This window comes from Lagenorhynchus albirostris, chromosome X, assembly GCF_949774975.1.
Source record: "Lagenorhynchus albirostris chromosome X, mLagAlb1.1, whole genome shotgun sequence".
Lineage (NCBI taxonomy): Eukaryota > Metazoa > Chordata > Mammalia > Artiodactyla > Delphinidae > Lagenorhynchus > Lagenorhynchus albirostris.
The window spans coordinates 28755162-28773216 of record NC_083116.1 but is presented as its reverse complement, the minus strand read 5'-3'; the positions used below and the strand labels follow the sequence as shown (position 1 = coordinate 28773216).

At 40.3% G+C, this 18055-nt stretch overlaps 1 non-coding gene across 1 annotated transcript; it reads right to left on the bottom strand.

The window, feature by feature from the left end:
- Positions 1 to 16668: 16668 nt before the first annotated feature.
- On the bottom strand, positions 16669 to 16741 carry TRNAW-CCA (transfer RNA tryptophan (anticodon CCA)). The gene has a single exon. It is a non-coding gene; the product is annotated as a tRNA-Trp (tRNA).
- Positions 16742 to 18055: the final 1314 nt, after the last annotated feature.

Sequence of the window (18055 nt, the reverse complement as noted above, 5' to 3'; positions counted from 1 at the left end):
TTCTCTATGTATAGTATCATGTCATCTGCAAACAGTGACAGCTTTACTTCTTCTTTTCCAATTTGGATTCCTTTTATTTCCTTTTATTCTATGATTGCTGTGGCTAAAACTTCCAAAACTATGTTGAATAAGAGTGGTGAGAGTGGGCAACCTTGTCTTGTTCCTGATCTTAGTGGAAATGCTTTCAGTTTTTCACCTTTGAGGCCGATGTTGGCTGTGGGTTTGTCATATATGGCCTTTATTATGTTGAGGAAAGTTCCCTCTATGCCTACTTTCTGCAGGGTTTTTATCACAAATGGGTGTTGAATTTTGTGAAAAGCTTTCTCTGCATCTATTGAGATGATCATATGGTTTTTCTCCTTCAATTTGTTAATATGGTGTATCACGTTGATAGATTTGCGTATATTGAAGAATCCTTCCATTCCTGGAATAAACCCCACTTGATCATGGTGTATGATCCTTTTAATATGCTGTTGGATTCTGTTTGCTAGTATATTGTTGAGGATTTTTGCATCTATGTTTATCAGTGATATTGGCCTGTAGTTTTTTTGTTGTTGTTGTAAAGCTGGTTTGGTGGTGCTGAACTCTCTCAGCTTTTGCTTGTCTGTAAAGGTTTTAATTTCTCCATCAAATCTGAATGAGATCCTTGCTGGGTAGAGGAATCTTGGTTGCAGGTTTTTCTCCTTCATCACTTTAAATATGTCCTGCCAGTCCCTTCTGCCTTGCACAGTCTCTGCTGAAAGATCAGCTGTTAACCTTATGGGGATTCCCTTGTGTGTTAATTGTTGTTTTTCCCTTGCTGCTTTTATTATGTTTTCTTTGTATTTAATTTTTGATAGTTTGATTAATATGTGTCTTGGTGTATTTCTCCTTGGATTTATCCTGTATGGGACTCTCTGTGCTTCCTGGGCTTGATTAACTATTTCCTTTCCCATATTAGGGAAGTTTTCAACTATAATCTCTTCAAATATTTTCTCAGTCCCTTTCTTTTTCTCTTCTTCTGGAACCCCTATAATTCGAATGTTGGTGCGTTTAATGTTGTCCCAGAGGTCTCTGAGACTGTCCTCAGTTCTTTTCATTCTTTTTTCTTTATTCTGCTCTGCAGTAGTTATTTCCACTATTTTATCTTCCAGGTCACTTATCCGTTCTTCTGCCTCAGTGATTCTGCTATTGATCCCATCTAGAGTATTTTTCATTTCATTTATTGTGTTGTTCATCGTTGTTTGTTTCATCTTTAGTTCTTCTAGGTCCTTGTTAAATGTTTCTTGCATTTTGTCTATTCTATTTCCAAGATTTTGGATCATCTTTACTATCATTATTCTCAATTCTTTTTCAGGTAGACTGCCTGTTTCCTCTTCATTTGTTAGGTCTGGTGGGTTTTTATCTTGCTCCTTCATGCTGTGTGTTTTTCTGTCTTCTCATTTTGCTTAACTTACTGTGTTTGGGGTCTCCTTTTTGCAGGCTGCAGGTTCGTAGTTCCCGTTGTTTTTGGTGTCTGTCCCCAGTGGCTAAGGTTGGTTCAGTGGGTTGTGTAGGCTTCCTGGTGGAGGGGACTAGTGCCTGTGCTCTGGTGGATGAGGCTGGATCTTGTCTTTCTGGTGGGCAGGTCCATGTCTGGTGGTGTGTTTTGGGGTGTCTGTGAACTTATGATTTTAGGCAGCGTCTCTGCTAATGGGTGGGGTTGTGTTCCTGTCTTGCTAGTTGTTTGGCATGGGGTCCAGCACTGTAGCTTGCTGGTCGTTGAGTGAAGTTGGGTGCTGGCGTTGAGATGGAGATCTCTGGGAGATTTTCGCCATTTGATATTATGTGGAGCTGGGAGGTCTCTTGTGGACCAGTGTTCTGAAGTTGGCTCTCCCGCCTCAGAGGCACAGCAGTGACTCCTGGCTGCAGCACCAAGAGCCTTTCATCCACATGGCTCAGAATAAAAGGAAGAAAAAGTATAAAGAATTATAAGTAGAAAGAAAGAAAGAAACGAAGGAAGAAAGAAAGAAAGAAAGAAGGAAAGAAGGGATGAAGGAAAGAAGGAAAGAAAGAAAAAGGAGGGAGGGAGGGAGGGACAGAGGGATGGAGGGAGGAAGGAAGGAAGGAGGGAAGGAAGGAAAAAAGAAAGAAAGACGATAAAGTAAATTAAAATAAAGTAAAATATAAAGTTATTAAAATAAAAAATAATTATTAAGAAAAAAAATTTTAAAAAAACGGACAGATAGAATCCTAGGACAAATGGTGGAAGCAAAGCTATACAGACAAAATCTCACACAGAAGCATACACATACACACTCACAAAAAGAGGAAAAGGGGAAAAAATCATAGTTCTTGCTCTCGAAGCCCACCTCCTCAATTTGGGATGACTCGTTGTCTATTCATGTATTCCACAGATGCAGGTACATCAAGTTGATTGTGGAGCTTTAATCCACTGCTTCTGAGGCTGCTGGGAGAGATTTCCCTTTCTCTTCTTTGTTCGCTCTGGTCCTGGGGTTCAGCTTTGGATTTGGCCCCGCCTCTGTGTGTAGGTCGCCTGAGGGCATCCGTTCTTCGCTCAGACAGGACGGGGTTAAAGGAGCAGCTGATTCGGGGGCTCTGACTCACTCAGACCGGGGGGAGGGAGGGGCACGGAGTGCGGGGGGAGGGAGGGGCACGGAGTGCGGGGCGAGCCTGCGGCAGCAGAGGCCAGCATGATGGTGTGCCGTTGCACCAGCCTGAGGCCTGCCGTGTGTCCTCCCGGGGAAGTTGTCCCTGGATCCCGGGACCCTGGCAGTGGCGGGCTGCACAGGCTCCCCGGAAGGGGGGTGTGGATAGTGACCTGTGCTCGCACACAGGCTTCTTGGTGGCGGCAGCAGCAGCCTTAGCGTCTCCCGCCCGTCTCTGGGGTCCGCGCTTTTAGCCGCGGCTCACGCCCGTCTCTGGAGCTCCTTTAAGCAGCGCTCTTAATCCCCTCTTCCAGGTACGTGGGGAGTTTCTTGCCTTTTGGGAGGTCTGAGGTCTTCTGCCAGCATTCAGTAGGTGTTCTGTAGGAGATGTTCCACGTGTAGATGTATTTCTGGTGTATCTGTGGAGAGGAAGGTGATCTCCGCGTCTTACTCTTCTGCCATCTTCCCTGGAGTATATCGAGGCAGATTCTTAACCACTAAGCCACCAGGGAAGCCCTGTGAAGTTTCTTTTTAATTAAAATTTTAAAGTACAACACGTACAGATAAGTGCACAAATAATAAACATATAGCTTGATGAATTTTCACAGAGTGAATACACTCATGTAACTAGCACTGAGATCAAGAAGTAGAACATTGCCAGCATTCCAGATGCTCTGTTGGCGTTCCTGCTCAGTCACTTCCCCCACCAAGAATACCACCATCCTAACTTCTAACACGATTGATTAGTTTTGCTTGTTTTAAACTTTATGTAAATCGAATCACACAGCATGTATTCTTTTATGCCGAGCTTCTTTCTCTCAACTTTTATTTATTTATTTATTTAGGCTGCACCATGCAGCTTGTGGGATCTCAGTTCTCTGACCAGGGATTGAATCCGGGCCATGGCAGTGAAAGCCCAGAACCCTAACCACTAGACCGTCAGGGAACTCCCTCTCTCAACTTTTATGACTATGAGATTCATTTATATTGTCGTATGTAGCTTTGAATTGTTCATTCTCGTTGCTGTATAATATTCCATTGAATGAATCTACCACACTTTATTTATCTATTCCAATATTTGGGGTGCTGCTCTGAACATTCTAGTACGTGTTGTTTGGTGATCATATGTATGCATTTACGTTGGATACATACCTAGGAGTGGAATTGCTGGATCCCAGAGTAAGCATATGCTCCACTTTATTAGACACTGCCAAAGAGTTTTCCAAGAGGTTGTACCAATTTACACTCTTATCAACAGTGTGTGAGAGTCCCAATTGCTTCACACCCTTCCCAACACTTGCTAATGTCTGGTGGGTGTGTAGTGGTTGCTCATTGTAGTTTTACTTTGCATTTTTCTGATGATTAGTGCAGTAGAGCACCTTTTCATATGTTTATTTTTTACTGTATGCCTTTTTAACCTTTTGGTTATTGCACCATGTTAATATATTATTTATTCCAAAGCAAAATTAAAAAAACAAAACCAAGGTGCGGAGGTGTTACGGCTCCTTTTCACCAGTTAAGGGGGCGAGTAAAGGAGAGACAGAGAGAGAGAGAGAGAGAGAGAAACTCTCTTCAAAGCTCCTTACATCATTGATTCTGAGCATTTGATTGTACACTCCAAGATCCTTCTTCCCGCTTCCCAAGTTGGCAATATCATGGTTGGGACTCCACCGTAGAAAAGCAGAAAGAAAATGTTTACACATACACAGAGAAAAACCCTTACTTTAAAAATTCTTCCCTGGCCTTCATTGAGCAGACTGCTTTTTATAAGTTGTATTGCCCCTTTTGTATTAACTCCTTTCACAAATAAAATTCCTTGTGGGAATCACGTGGGACTGCCCGATGTTCAGCTCCACCCAGCATAATGGGCAATATAACACTAACACCCAATTTCAAGATCAAAGTGCCTTTCATTTAAATGCTGTTGTGTTTGTTGTTGTTTTTAATTAATTTTTGATCCAGAGCAGCTCTGAAATTACCCAAATCCCAAGCAGACATGAGAAAAGGAGTTGGATAATTTGTAAAGTACAAAAAAAAAAAATCCACTTAAGTGCCTGCTGATTCCAAAGTTATCTGTAAAGGAAAGGATAATAGTTTACTTTATATATTAGCCAAGTTAAAGATATGTTTGAGAACTTTGGACTCCAATGTAAAAAGGAGGATTACACAGTATAATTATTTAAAGTACCTTCCCATTGGTCAAGGATTATAACAAAAGATGTTAACCAGCTATACCCCATGTGTACTGATGACATAAAACAAGAAGTAATGGGAGATATGACATAAGCAATTCAGTTTCATGGAAACAAAGGTGAATTTCTCAATTAAAAAAATTTTTTTTCAGTTTAAAATTGGTGTCTGAGGCTTGGAGGAGTGACATTAGATTCTGAGTGAGAATACCACACTTATGTGAACTTGTAAGTAAATAAAATACGGTTTAAAATCCTGAAAATGTATAATTTTCTCAGGTGAATAAATTTACAAGATATAAAAGTCAAACAAAAATTACAAGTTAATCATATTCTCTAATATGGACTTAGAAAGAGCCTATGTACTGAGAGTGAGATTATGTTTAGACAAAAGACTTACGGACTCACAACAACAGAAACAATCGTGAAAAAAGCTCAGTTTTACCCTGTGCTGGGCACATTAGGTGTAATAACTTGTTTAGCCCTCACTAACTCATGTTTAGCCCTATGAGGTGGCTGCTATTGCCTTCACTGTTTTGCAGTGGGTGAAATTAAGACATATTTTGGTGACTCAAATCCAAAATTACATGGTTAGTAAGTAATACAGCTGATTCATGAACCCAAATTACATCTCCAAGGCTGCTAGTTTAAAAAAAAAACAAACCTAGAAAAAATTAGTTATCTTTTATCTTAAAAATACTGGTAAATTCTCAGATGCAACAGTAATGTTAATAAAACGATGTTTATATTATAAAAATATGAAGAGATTTTGTCAAATATTAAACAAGTACAGTAACACATTCTATAGATAGAGAAGTAAAGGAAGACAATTAGAAAGGGAAATAATGAACTTAATAGAAATTCAGGTTCGAGGGATTTGGAGCTATAAAAAACCCCAAAGGGGAAAAAGACATCAAAGACCAATATATAAGAAAACAAAAAAGTTATGACCAGAAATGTTTCTTCTTTATGTATGGTAAACAGCTACTAAGCAGAAACTTCTAAGGCTAAGGGGGAAAATGGTTCAAAATTAATACTTTCCTAATTTCAAGTAGGGCAATGTTCCAAAGACAAAAGAAAGCTTCCAATGTTAAAAGATCTCATAGTGTTACTGAACCAAACTTGTGTCCACTCACCCTATGCAGTCAAGCCAATCTACTGACACTGGATTGTGGTGAAGGAAAGTACAGTGTTTATTATAAGGTGCCCAACATAGGGTCAAACAAGGAGAATAGCCAGCTCATGCTTATAAGACCCAAACTCCCTGATGGCTTTCAGGGAAGGGTTTTTAAAGACAGTGTGAGGGAGTGTGATCAGCTCATGCACAATTCTGATTGGTTGATGGTGAGGTAACAGAGTGATGTTTTGGGAATCTCAATCATCAACCTGCTGGTTCCAGCCAGTCTGGGGTCTCAGTGCTGGTGGTCAGCATGCAGTTAACTTTTTCCAATTGGTGGCGGTTTTAGTATCTGCAAAACAACTCAAGGTTGTAGCTCAGGATATTATCTCTAGCCCTTGAGGAGAAACTAAAGGTCCTTGACTTTGTTTTATGGATAAACTATTATTATGTTGTCTTGCTTGACTGCTTTCCTTTGTTTCTGCATTTTCTCACTTCTCTGATTAAATTTACCCTAGGGAAGGCCTAGGAGGCTAAAGCTTTTCTGCAAACAGATGCGAGGGACGTGGAGCGGTCTGTCCCAGGTAAGGCCCCTCGGGGTTCTGCTTGGTTTCAGTAGTTCATGTTTTCTCTTTATAGACATTAGAAATCCTTTGCCTTTTGGTTGTTTCAAATACTTTAAACCGTGGTTCAGCTAATCATATGAGTAATGAATAATAGTGAGTTTAAAAATGATGGGCTTCCCTGGTGGCGCAGTCGTTGAGAATCTGCCTGCCAATGCAGGGGACATGGGTTCGAGCCCTGGTCTGGGAGGATCCCACATGCCACAGAGCAACTAAGCCCATGAGCCACAGCTACTGAGCCTGCGCGTCTGGAGCCTGTGCTCCGCAACAAGAGAGGCCGCGACAGTGAGAGGCCCACGCACAGCGATGAAGAGTGGCCCCCGCTCGCCGCAACTAGAGAAAGCCCGCACACAGAAACGAAGACCCAACACAGCCAAATAAAAAAAAAATGAAATCACTGGCCTCTTGTCTTCTAAAATGGCCCACACTCTGTGGAGTGTTTCTCCCAGGGTCATTCTTGCCTTTTGAGACGAACCGCATTCTGTCTATGGAATGTGTTTCTCTCTAAATAAATCCACTTCTTCCCTAAAAAAAATGATACCATCTAGAGTCACCAGCTAAGAACAGGGTATTCAAAATAGCAAAGATTTATCTTGGGAGTTCCCTAGTGGCCTAGTGGTTAGGATTCCAGGCTTTCACTGCCGTGGCCTGGGTTCAGTCCCTCGTCGGGGAACTGAGATCTCAAAAGCTGTGCAGCACGGCCAAAAAAGAAAAAAGAAAAGATTTATCTTGATGATGTTAACATAAATAATTTTAGATTAGTTTCTGCCACAATTTTAAAAAGTTATTTGGATTTCTTTTCCTAAATATTAAAACAGAAGATTGCTTGCCTAATTAATTCCCCAAATTCTTCCCCTATTCCACTCAGTTTCACATAGAAACAAAGGAAGTAATTATCTATTGAATTTTATTGAAGATGAGCGTTGAGTTCTCTTATAGCCACTGCCACCCACAAACACGCATGTGTGGGCACACAAGTAGAGTCAGAAAGTATCTGAGAGGGAAAATGTACAATACAATTATTTGTCTCTTCTGTCCACTCTCAATTAAAAGAGAAAAATAGACATGGAATATTGGATGAAGAAAAAAGTTTTTTGGACCTAAGATATTCTGTTCATTTATGTGCTTTGTTTTTTTGTTGTTGTTAGTAATTTTTTATTTTTTTAATATGTGCTTTGTTATAGATTACTTTCCTCTTTACTAATTAAAAAAAAAGCTGGAGAATATTTAAGACCTTGTTAGCTAAATAAGAAACCTTAACCATCTTGAAGGCAAATTTCCAAGTAAGAGTAAATTTGACTATGCTTTTCTCTTTGTCATAAGCCATAGGGGTCCTTTCTATTGTGCCTCCCTGACATTTAGTATAAGGAATTAAGGACTCATAATATTTTGCTAAAGAACCTGTCTTTACCCACCCTGTGTTAGGCATGTATTAGCTCCAATAGCTTGTAAAACATGTTTTGGAGAATTTCATGATGTCATAAATATGTCTATTGTAGAAAATAGTTCCAGCTCACAAATTGTATATGTTATTAATCACTCAAGTCATGGCAGACTGATAAACCACAAGTAAATAACAGTAGTGCTTCTAATAGGATTTATTCACAATGCCACATCTTGTTCTTGCATATACTTCCCCTTATCCCATTTAGTTTTATTTCTTTCATTTAATCCTAAGTCGGTGTTAACATTATTATGACTATGTAAATGTTGTTCCTAGCTGAGACATATAATATACCATTATTATGCTTCCTTTCATATATGACATTTTGTTTTTCCTGGAGTTATTAATTACTTTGGTTATTTTATTTTATTTTTTTGGCCACGCCCTGCGGCTTGTGGGATCCTAGCTCCCCGACCAGGATTGAACCCGCACCCTCAGCAGTGAAAGCGCGGAATCCCAACCGCTGGACTGCCAGGGAATTCCTATTTTGGTTATTTAGTTAGTTTGACTGATTTGTTTCCTCGTATTACCTATTACTAATTTTTCTGCCAAACCCCTCCAGAGATGTAAAGCCATACTCCATAAGGTCAAACAAATCAGGTAATCTAGTTTTTGTTTTTGTTTTCTATTTGGAGACATATTTCCCCCTGAAGGTAGAAGTCATTCATCTACCCTTCTACTCCTGTAAGGATTGATTGATCTTTAGGCCTGCTACACGGATGTTTTCCTGGGACTTCACTTTGCCTTTCTTGGATTCCCCTGTCTGCTGGATGTCATTCTGTTTTTGACTATTTGGGTTGTTTCCAATTTTTGGCTATTATGTACTTTTTTTGGGGGGGGGTATGCGGGCCTCTCACTGTTGTGGCCTCTCCCATTGCGGAGCACAGGCTCCGGATGCGCAGGCTCAGCGGCCATGGCTCACGGGCCCAGCCGCTCCGCGGCATGTGGAATCTTCCCGGACCGGGGCACGAACCTGCATCCCCTGCATCGGCAGGCAGACTCTCAACCACTACGCCACCAGGGAAGCCCCTATTTTGTACATTTTTGTACATGATTCTTCACATAAGAATTTCTGTTGAGTGTATACCTAAGAGTGGAATTGCTGGGTCATAGGTTGTGCATATGGTGAACTTGTGAAATTGGATGGAAAAAATTCCCGTCTTTATTTTCACTAACCATTAAATGAAATTTAGCATTTCCTTCAATTATGAATGTAGACAACAAACCATAGCAATATTAGCAGTACTTGTGAGTTTGACTAATAGAAATCATAGATCTTTTCCTAGCACATTACAGTTGTTGCACATAACATGAAATACTGTTTATGCTGATGTCTTCAGTTCCTGAACTTTTCTGGGTTTCTGCAGCACAAACTGGCTTATTTCCTGTTGGCTTTCCCCATGCGTGTACTTAGTCTCATAATTCCTCCATTCAGCTAAGCAAGTTTTATGTCCTTGTGGGTCCATATCTTTTATCCATTATCATTTTAGTGGGATTTCAGAGTGTTGTGGAGATGAAAACATGTTTCCAAAGTGTTCTATATGGCTTTAAATTTAAATCAGATCTGTAGTTATATCTTTTTTCCAATATTATTTATGTATACCTTTAATCTTTTTAATAGGTCAATATAATTTTTTAAAATTATATTTATTTGATTTTTAAAATTTATTTTTGGCTGAGTCGGGTCTTAGTTACGGCACTCGGGATCTTTTGTTGCGGTGCATGGGCTTCTCTCTAGTTGTGGCACACGGGCTTGGTAGTTGCAGCACACGGGCTTAGTTGCCCTGTGGCATGTGGGATCTCAGTTCCCAGACCAGGGATCGAACCTGCATCCCCTGCATTGGGAGGTGGATTCTTAACCACTGGACCACCAGGGAAGTCCCAGCAGGTCAATCTTGATAGAGGTATGTCTGTTAATGTTAGTCTTTTCAAAGAACCAGCTTTTGGTTTTGTTGATGATCTCCACTTTGTGGGGGTGTTTGTTTTATTAATTTTGCTCTTTATTATTATTTTTTCCCTCTGTCTTAGGGATGTTCTGCTCTTTCTCTAGCTTCATGAATTGAATGCTTTATGCATTAATTTGGAATATTTTTAGAGGTGCACTTAACACTAAATTTTCTTCATGATTCCATTTTAGATGCCTCTCCTATGTTTTTTATATGTGTTTTATTGTTATTCAGTTTTAACTTTTTCATGATTTTCATTAGGATGTTCTCATTAACTCGTTGGCTATTTAGGGTTGTGTTTTTAGTTTTTAGATGTATGTTTTTGCTGTCTTTTTAGTATTGATTTAAAATTTCAACATGCATGTTTAATTTTTAATGAGTTTAGAGTTGATAGATGGAGTTTCCAGTGCTTTAACTCCAGTCCTTCCAATCACACCATCCACTTTTCTGTTATGGTTGTAAGGTATTTGGGTTTCTTTTTTGGGGGGGGCTTCATTTTTTTAACCTCCCCTTTTTATATTAACAGTTAGTACATATTTAGATTTTACAAAGTCTTTACTCACCATTTCTTTTTGCTTTGTTCTCCTTTTTTGGGTTCAGTTTCCTTCTTGCAAAAATCTTCATTTTAATAGTTATGTCAGTGAGGGTCTGCAAATAAATAGTAAATGCCCACAAGCTTTATATATCTAAAAATGCTTTTATTTCTCTTTCATTCTCAAATGAAAATTTAGCTGGATACATTTAACCAAGTACCTCACCTTTGCTCCAATGTCACATTCTTAATGAGGTGACCCTGACAAACCTTTAATAACTTTCAAACCATTTCCTGCCCCAGGCAGTATCAATTCCCTTACTTGTTTTTGCCTATTACATAATTCATCTATTTGTTTATTGTTTATTTCCTATCTCTCCCCACTAGAATGTCAATTCCATGAGGGCATGGATTTCTGTCTATTTCATTCACTATGTATCCCAAGCCTTTAGAAAAATACCTGGCAAGCAGAAGGTGCAGAGGTTTTAAAACATAAATTCATTGCACTTGCTGAGTTTGTTGAATGAATATAGAATTCCTGATTGACTTATTTTCTTCAGCACTTTGAAGATATTATTTTATCACCTTATTCTATCATCTCTGGTATCTTTTTTTTTTGAGAAGTCTGTAGTTATTCTTCTTTTGTTACTTTTTGGGTACTCTACCTCTCTTATCTTTTAAGATTTTCTCTCTGTTTTTGATGCTCTGCAATTTTACTACAGCATGTCAGATGTGGATTTGTTATTATTTATCTTGCTAAGTACTTAAAGTTGCTCCTTTACCTTGAAGATTTACTTTATTTCTAAAAATTTCTCGATTGTTATCTCTTCAAATATTGTCTGTTTCCCATTCTCTCCTTGACTCCCTATTAGATGTGTGTTAGAATGTCTCATTCCCCCTACCATGTAACCAGGTTTTCCTTTTCTTTTTCATTGTTTTGCTGTGTTGGGTTCCAGGTCATTTCTTCATATGTGTATTCCAATTCAGTGATTCTTTCCTTGGCTGTGTCTAGTCCATAACTTTTAAGCTTTGTTCAAAATTTAATGACATTTTTTTAGTTGTTACAACCAGGAGAGTGCTACTGGCATCTAGTGAGTAGAAAACAGATATGCTGATAAAATTTCTATTTGTATATTTTTCAAATCCATCTTTTTTAATGCTTTAACATGTTTGTTTTATGGTTCTTATTCCTTCCTTTTTCCAAAAACTCTTTGGGATTGCTCTATTATCTCTAGTTCCTTAGATGTAAATTATCCCATTTGTTGCCTATTCTGACTCCTCCCTCAAGGCAGTTAATTTCCTGATATGGTCTGTAATCTTAGCTGTAAGCCCTTCTTCATTGGGCTTGCTCTCTGTAGAAGTCCCATGTACCTGTGTATGACAATGTCCTTACAGAGAAAGTTTGTGTTTGCCTTTACTGGGTCCCTTGATTCCCACCAGTTCAGATCTGTTTTACTGTTGTTTTTGTTGTTACTATTGTTTGTTTCTCAGTTTGAGGGACCCTGCACTTTGCAGGTGTGAAAAATTTAAACCCTACTCCCAAGCATCTCTGGGCCTGATGCATCCTTGATGTTGCACCCACTTTTGCATTTGTTTACTCTTGTGCAAACTACCTCATGCCTCCTGGGATTCTGTTTCGCTCTTCTGCTTCAATCCAGTCTTGTCTGCTTTGGGTATTCCCAACTCAATTATTTAGGATTAAGTTTAACACTGTTTTAAACAAGATAAAAGTTTATTTCTTTCTGCTATAAATGAAGTCAGAAGGCATGAAGTCCAAGGTGGATATGGTGGCTTGATGTTCATGAGGGACACAGGCATGTTCTCTATTGTTGCTCTACCATCTTTAGCATGAGGCTTCTGCTTCATAGTCCAAAATAGCTGCTTGAAAACAAAAAACAAAAACCCAAACAAAAAAACCCCCAAAATAGCTGCTTGAGCTCCAGCCACTTTATCTGCATTCTAGCCAAAAGGAAGGAGGAAGGCACAAACAGCATGCCCCCCTCTTTTAAAGGACACATACCACTTTCACTTACATCACTTGGCTAGGACTTAGCAAGGGAAGTTGGGAAATGTTTTTACTAGGCAGACATCAGGGCTTCTTTTATTCAAGACAAAAGGAGAGAAAGGATAATGGGGGATAATTAACAGTTTCTATCACACCTATTAAATTATAAACCACCCTAGAATTAGGATTCTGCTTTATACCTTTTATGAAATTCAGTGCTCACAAGGAGCTCAATAAAAATCTCTTAATAATGATGATTAATCCTTTTAGCAAACATTTATTCAGCACCTATTTTTTTCTTTTACCTTTTTTTCATTCAGCATCTATTCTATGCCAGGAACTGTGTTAGGCACTGGAGCTACAAAAAATGAAATTAACACGGGAAACAAAGACTTTACCCAAGAAGTATTGCTTTAAAGCAGGTATTTGAACCATTAACAAAAGTTGTCAGACAGAGGAGGAGGGGGAAGATATTCCAGGCAAAGGAAATAGTTTATGCAAATTATCAGAGGTATGAAACAGCATGTCATGTTAGGAAATGCTGGCTGTGTGGTATACCTAGACCAGCGGTCTCAACCATTGGCTATTTTTCTAGAAACAGGTGCTAACTTCTCTGCCACCGTGACTTAGTTCCCACCACCCCCAAATTAGGACCCACAATCTGACAAGTTTGATTTTGTTTTATTATCATTAGATAATGTTTATAAAATGCTAGTCACGTGTGTCTCAATAAATAGTAGCAGTTGTATGCTGCAGAGAAGTCAAGGTAAATACTAAAAAATGTAATTTGGAACTGGGTCGTACCTTAGAAAGGTATAAACCTTTTGCTAAGGCTGAGTGACCTTAGCAAAAGTCATTACAGTGGAGTGCTGAATTTTTTTTAAAGCCCTTTATTTTTTATTTTTTTGGTCACGCCACACGGCTTGTGGGATCTTAGTTCCCCCAACCAGGGATCAAACCCAGGCCACGGGAGTGAAAGAGCCGAGTCTTAACCACTGGACCTCCAGGTAATTCCCTGGAGTGCTGAATTTATCAGGATAGGTTAGGCTATGTTGCAACTACAGACAATACCAGAAATTTCAATGGTGTAAGATAAGAGTCTCTTTCTCCTTCATCCAAAGTCTGCAGCAGGTCCAGACAACTCCTCAAAACAGCTGCCTTTCTTTTTATGGCTGAGTAATATTCCATTGTATATATGTGCCACATCTTCTGTCATACAGAGTGAAGTAAGCCAGAAAGAGAAAGACAAATACCGTATGCTAACACATATATATGGAATTTAAGGAAAAAAATGTCATGAAGAACCTAGGGGTAAGACAGGAATAAAGACACAGACCTACTAGAGAATGGACTTGAGGATATGGGGAGGGGGAAGGGTAAGCTGTGACAAAGCGAGAGAGTGGCATGGACATATATACACTACCAAACGTAAAATAGATAGCTAGTGGGAAGCAGCCGCATAGCACAGGGAGATCAGCTTGGTTCTTTGTGACCGCCTGGACGGGTGGGATAGGGAGGGTGGGAGGGAGGGAGATGCAAGGGAAGAGATATGGGAACATATGTATATGTATAACTGGTTCACTTTGTTATAAAGCAGAAACTAACACACCATTGTAAAGCAATTATACCCCAATAAAGATGTTAAAAAAAAAAAAAACAGCTGCCTTCCCTGGCTTGACTAAGCAATTGAATATGCTTTGATATGTTAACTTCACCATCTCAACCTGAGGCTTCCAAGTTCACTTGAGCAGAGGAAGAGAGAAACTGGAGAATCACATAGAGGCTTTGTGCACGTATTGCTTCTGCTCACATTTCCTTGGTTAGATCTAGTCATGTGGCACTGTGTAATACAAGAGTATTGGGAAGTGTAGTCTCCCTATGCCCCATAAGGAAGGGAAACAAGATATTGGTCAGCATTAATAATGTCCCTGAGAAATGGTAAAGCCCAAAGAGGGCTTTTTTGGTGAGCTAAAGAGGAAGTGGGAGGAGAGATTGCATTCTTGTAGACAGCATGAGGAGCTCCATGGACCCACTCCCCAGTGAAACTGGTGAAGATTATTAAAAAGCAACAACCATTTACAGTCTCTGGAAATAATCCTAAGAGTATACACCAAATGAAGAAAATATCTATTCAAGAATATCTACTAGGATTCCATAAGAACAGCAAGAGCCTGTGGTATTTGAACCAGGACTGTTCTCTCCCTTCCTTTCCCAGCTCAGTGAGATGGAAGCTCCATTCCAGATGGGTGTAGCCAAGAATACAGGGCTCGCCCTCTATGCAGCTCCCATAGAGGACTATCTTCCCAGAAGGGGTGGGACATCACCATTTTTCATCCTGCCTCCAGCTAGCTACCTGTTGCTGAGGCTAAGTTCTGGGGTAATGTGGCTGAAAGGTCGGGGTCCCTTCTTTCACCCAGCCCCCTCTGGTGGGACAGAAGCTCTACCTTGAGCATGGTTGGGCTGAAAATACTGGGACCCTGATTACCGTTGCCCAGGCTGGTATGGTGGTTCCACACTGGCAGAGGCAAGCTGAGAAGACCTGAGGCTACCACCCCACCTCTACCTAGCACTTAAGTCCTAAAGTGGGGATGTTGCTCAGAGAGAAGCAACCTTGCCCCTCAATCCCATAGTCTTGGCTTGGAGATTTTTCTTTGGGGGAGAAGGTTACAAAACAGTCCATAATCTCTTCCCAAAGGAACTGACTTCATCAGCAACACAGAATAGGAAGTTCGAGCTTAAGGGTATTCTCAAAAACAGTGGAGGTAGTGGCCTTTGGGAGGAGTTTGGTAGGTTCAGTGGAGATATATAAACTAAACTGTAGGCCACCTCATCTACAAGAGAGAACTGGGTAAGGAGATGGCTGGGAGGAGCCCTCCTAGGCTCAGAACAACTCTCAAACATTGATCTCAGGAACTGTTCCTCCAAAGGAGCTCTAGGGACTTCCCTGGCTGTCCAGTGGTTAAGACTCCATGTTTCCAGTGCAGGGGGTGTGGGTTTAATACCTGGTCAGGGATCTAAGATCCCACATGAAGCATGGCCAAAAAACAAAAACAAACAAAAAACAAAGGAAGGGCTTCCTTGGTGGCGCAGTGGTTGAGAGTCCGCCTGCCAATGCAGGGGACACGGGTTCGTGTCCCGGTCCGAGAAGATCCCACATGCCGCAGAGCGGCTAGGCCCGTGAGCCATGGTCGCTGAGCCTGCGCGTCTGGAGCCTGTGCTCCGCAAGGGGAGAGGCCACAGCAGTGACAGGCCCACGTACCGCAAAAAAAACAAAGGAGCTCTAATTTGTATGCTGCAGAGAAGTAAGGTAAATACTGAAAAATGTAATTTGGACAGTAGAGCAATTTATGCCCCAGGGTGTTGTTGAAGACAATAGAACAATCATTTTGCAAACAGAGTTTAACAGCTGGGCACTGTCAGGAAAAGAGACAAAGAAAAACCTGTCAAAACCACTGTCATCTTGGGAGACTAAGGGTTCACCCAAGGCCGCACCCCTTGAGGACCAACATCAGAGGATTAACACTGGGGGGTGGGGGGACAGCAGGGATAGACTTCAGTAATGATCCAGCCATTCACTAAGCAAGTAACAATAATAAGCCCAGAGTGGTGGCTGGGGGGCCTCCACCCATAGTTAGTATATTACCTAAAACATTCAGTTTCCAAAGAAAATATATTATGGGATATACAAAGAAACAGGAAAGTATTACCCATACACTATAGGGTGGTGGGGAGAAGCAGGTAGCAAAAACTTCCTGTGAGAGTAACCAGATGTCAGAGTTAACAAAGGCTTCAGAGTAGCCATTATAAATACATTCAAAGAACTAAAGGAAACCATGATTAAAGAAATAAAGTATGAGACAATGTATCAAATAGAGAATTCAATAAATATAAATTATATATAAAAAAGAACTGGAAATTCTGGAGTTGAAAAGTACAGTAACTGAAAAGAAAAACTCACTAGAGGGTCTTATATTACCTTATTAGGGCTGCCATAACAAAATACCACAGACTGGGTGGCGTAAACAGCAGGTATTTATATTCTCACAGTTCTGGAGGCTAGAATTCCAAGATCAAGGTGTCAGCAGGTTTGGTTCTTTCTTCCTTCCTTCCTTCCATTTATTTATCTAGCTGTGCTGGGTCTTAGTTACGGCATGTGGGCTCTTAGTTGCAGCATGTGGGATCTAGTTCCCTGACCAGGGATCGAACCTGGGCCCCCTGCATTGGGAGCGTGGAGTCTTAACCACTGGACCACCAGGGAAATCCCCAGGTTTGGTTATTTCTGAGCCCTCTCTCCTTGGCTTGCAGATGGCTATCTTTAACTGTGTTCTCACATGGTCATTCCTCTGTGTCCATGTGCCCCTGTTGTTTCTTTTTGTATCCAAATTTCCTCTTCTCATAAGGATACTGCTCAATGGTAAGTAGACTTATCATGGTGATCATTTTGAAATGTATATAAATATTGAATCACTATGTTGTATACCAGCGACTAACATAGTGTTGTAGGTCAATTATACTTCAAAAACAAACAAATTCATAGAAAAAGAGATCAGATTTGTGGTTACCAGAGTTGGGGGGGAGGGAGAGTTGGGTGAAAGTAGTCTAAAGCTACTGGAAAAAACACATACAATGTAAGAGCTGTGAGTTGAGTCTATTCCGTGTCTTACTGAGGACTGTAGCCCAGGAGACAGCCCCTCAGATAACTCTGAGAAACAGTTCCGAAGAGGTAGGGGAAGAGCCAGTATATATAGTGCAGTCAAGATCTCGGTAAAGGTTTACTGCTCATGAGGATCAAATATCTTAGTCAATGATTTTAGTACTTTTCTAAGTATGGGAAGGTGCGAGCATATGGTGTCATTGAAATTCTTCCTTACATATGCATTTTAACTATCCAGGGGCTCATATATCCAAAACACACAATGCTTCATCCTGAATTCCTTTCAGGGTGCCCTTGTAGGTCAGTGACTGCAGTGGCCAATGACTTGATCCTTGTAGAACTGGAATGGCAGGCCACATTCTCTGTTTACAGTATAAACTTCCAGTTATAAGATAAATAAGTACTAGGGATGTAATGTACAACATGATAAATATAATTAGCACTGCTGTGTGTTATATATGAAAGTTGTTAAGAGAGTGAATCCTAAGAGTTCTCATCACAAGGAAAACATTTTTTTCTATTTCTTTAAGTTTGTATCTATATGAGACGATGGATGTTCACTAAACTTATTGTGGTAATCATTTCATGATGTATGTAAGTCACATCATTATGCTGTATACCTTAAACTTACACAGTGCTGTATATCATTTATATCTCAATAATACTGGAAGAAAAAAAATTAGGACACCACTCAGATTAGATTAGGGCCCACCCTAACAGTCTTGTTTTAATTTAGTCACCTTTTTTTTTTTTTTTTTTTTTTTTGCGGTACACGGGCCTCTCACTGTTGTGACCTCTCCCGTTGGGGAGCACAGGCTCTGGATGCACAGGCTCAGCGGCCATGGCTCATGGGCCTAGCTGCTCCGCGGCATGTGGGATCTTCCCGGACCGGGGCACAAACCCGTGTCCCCTGCATCA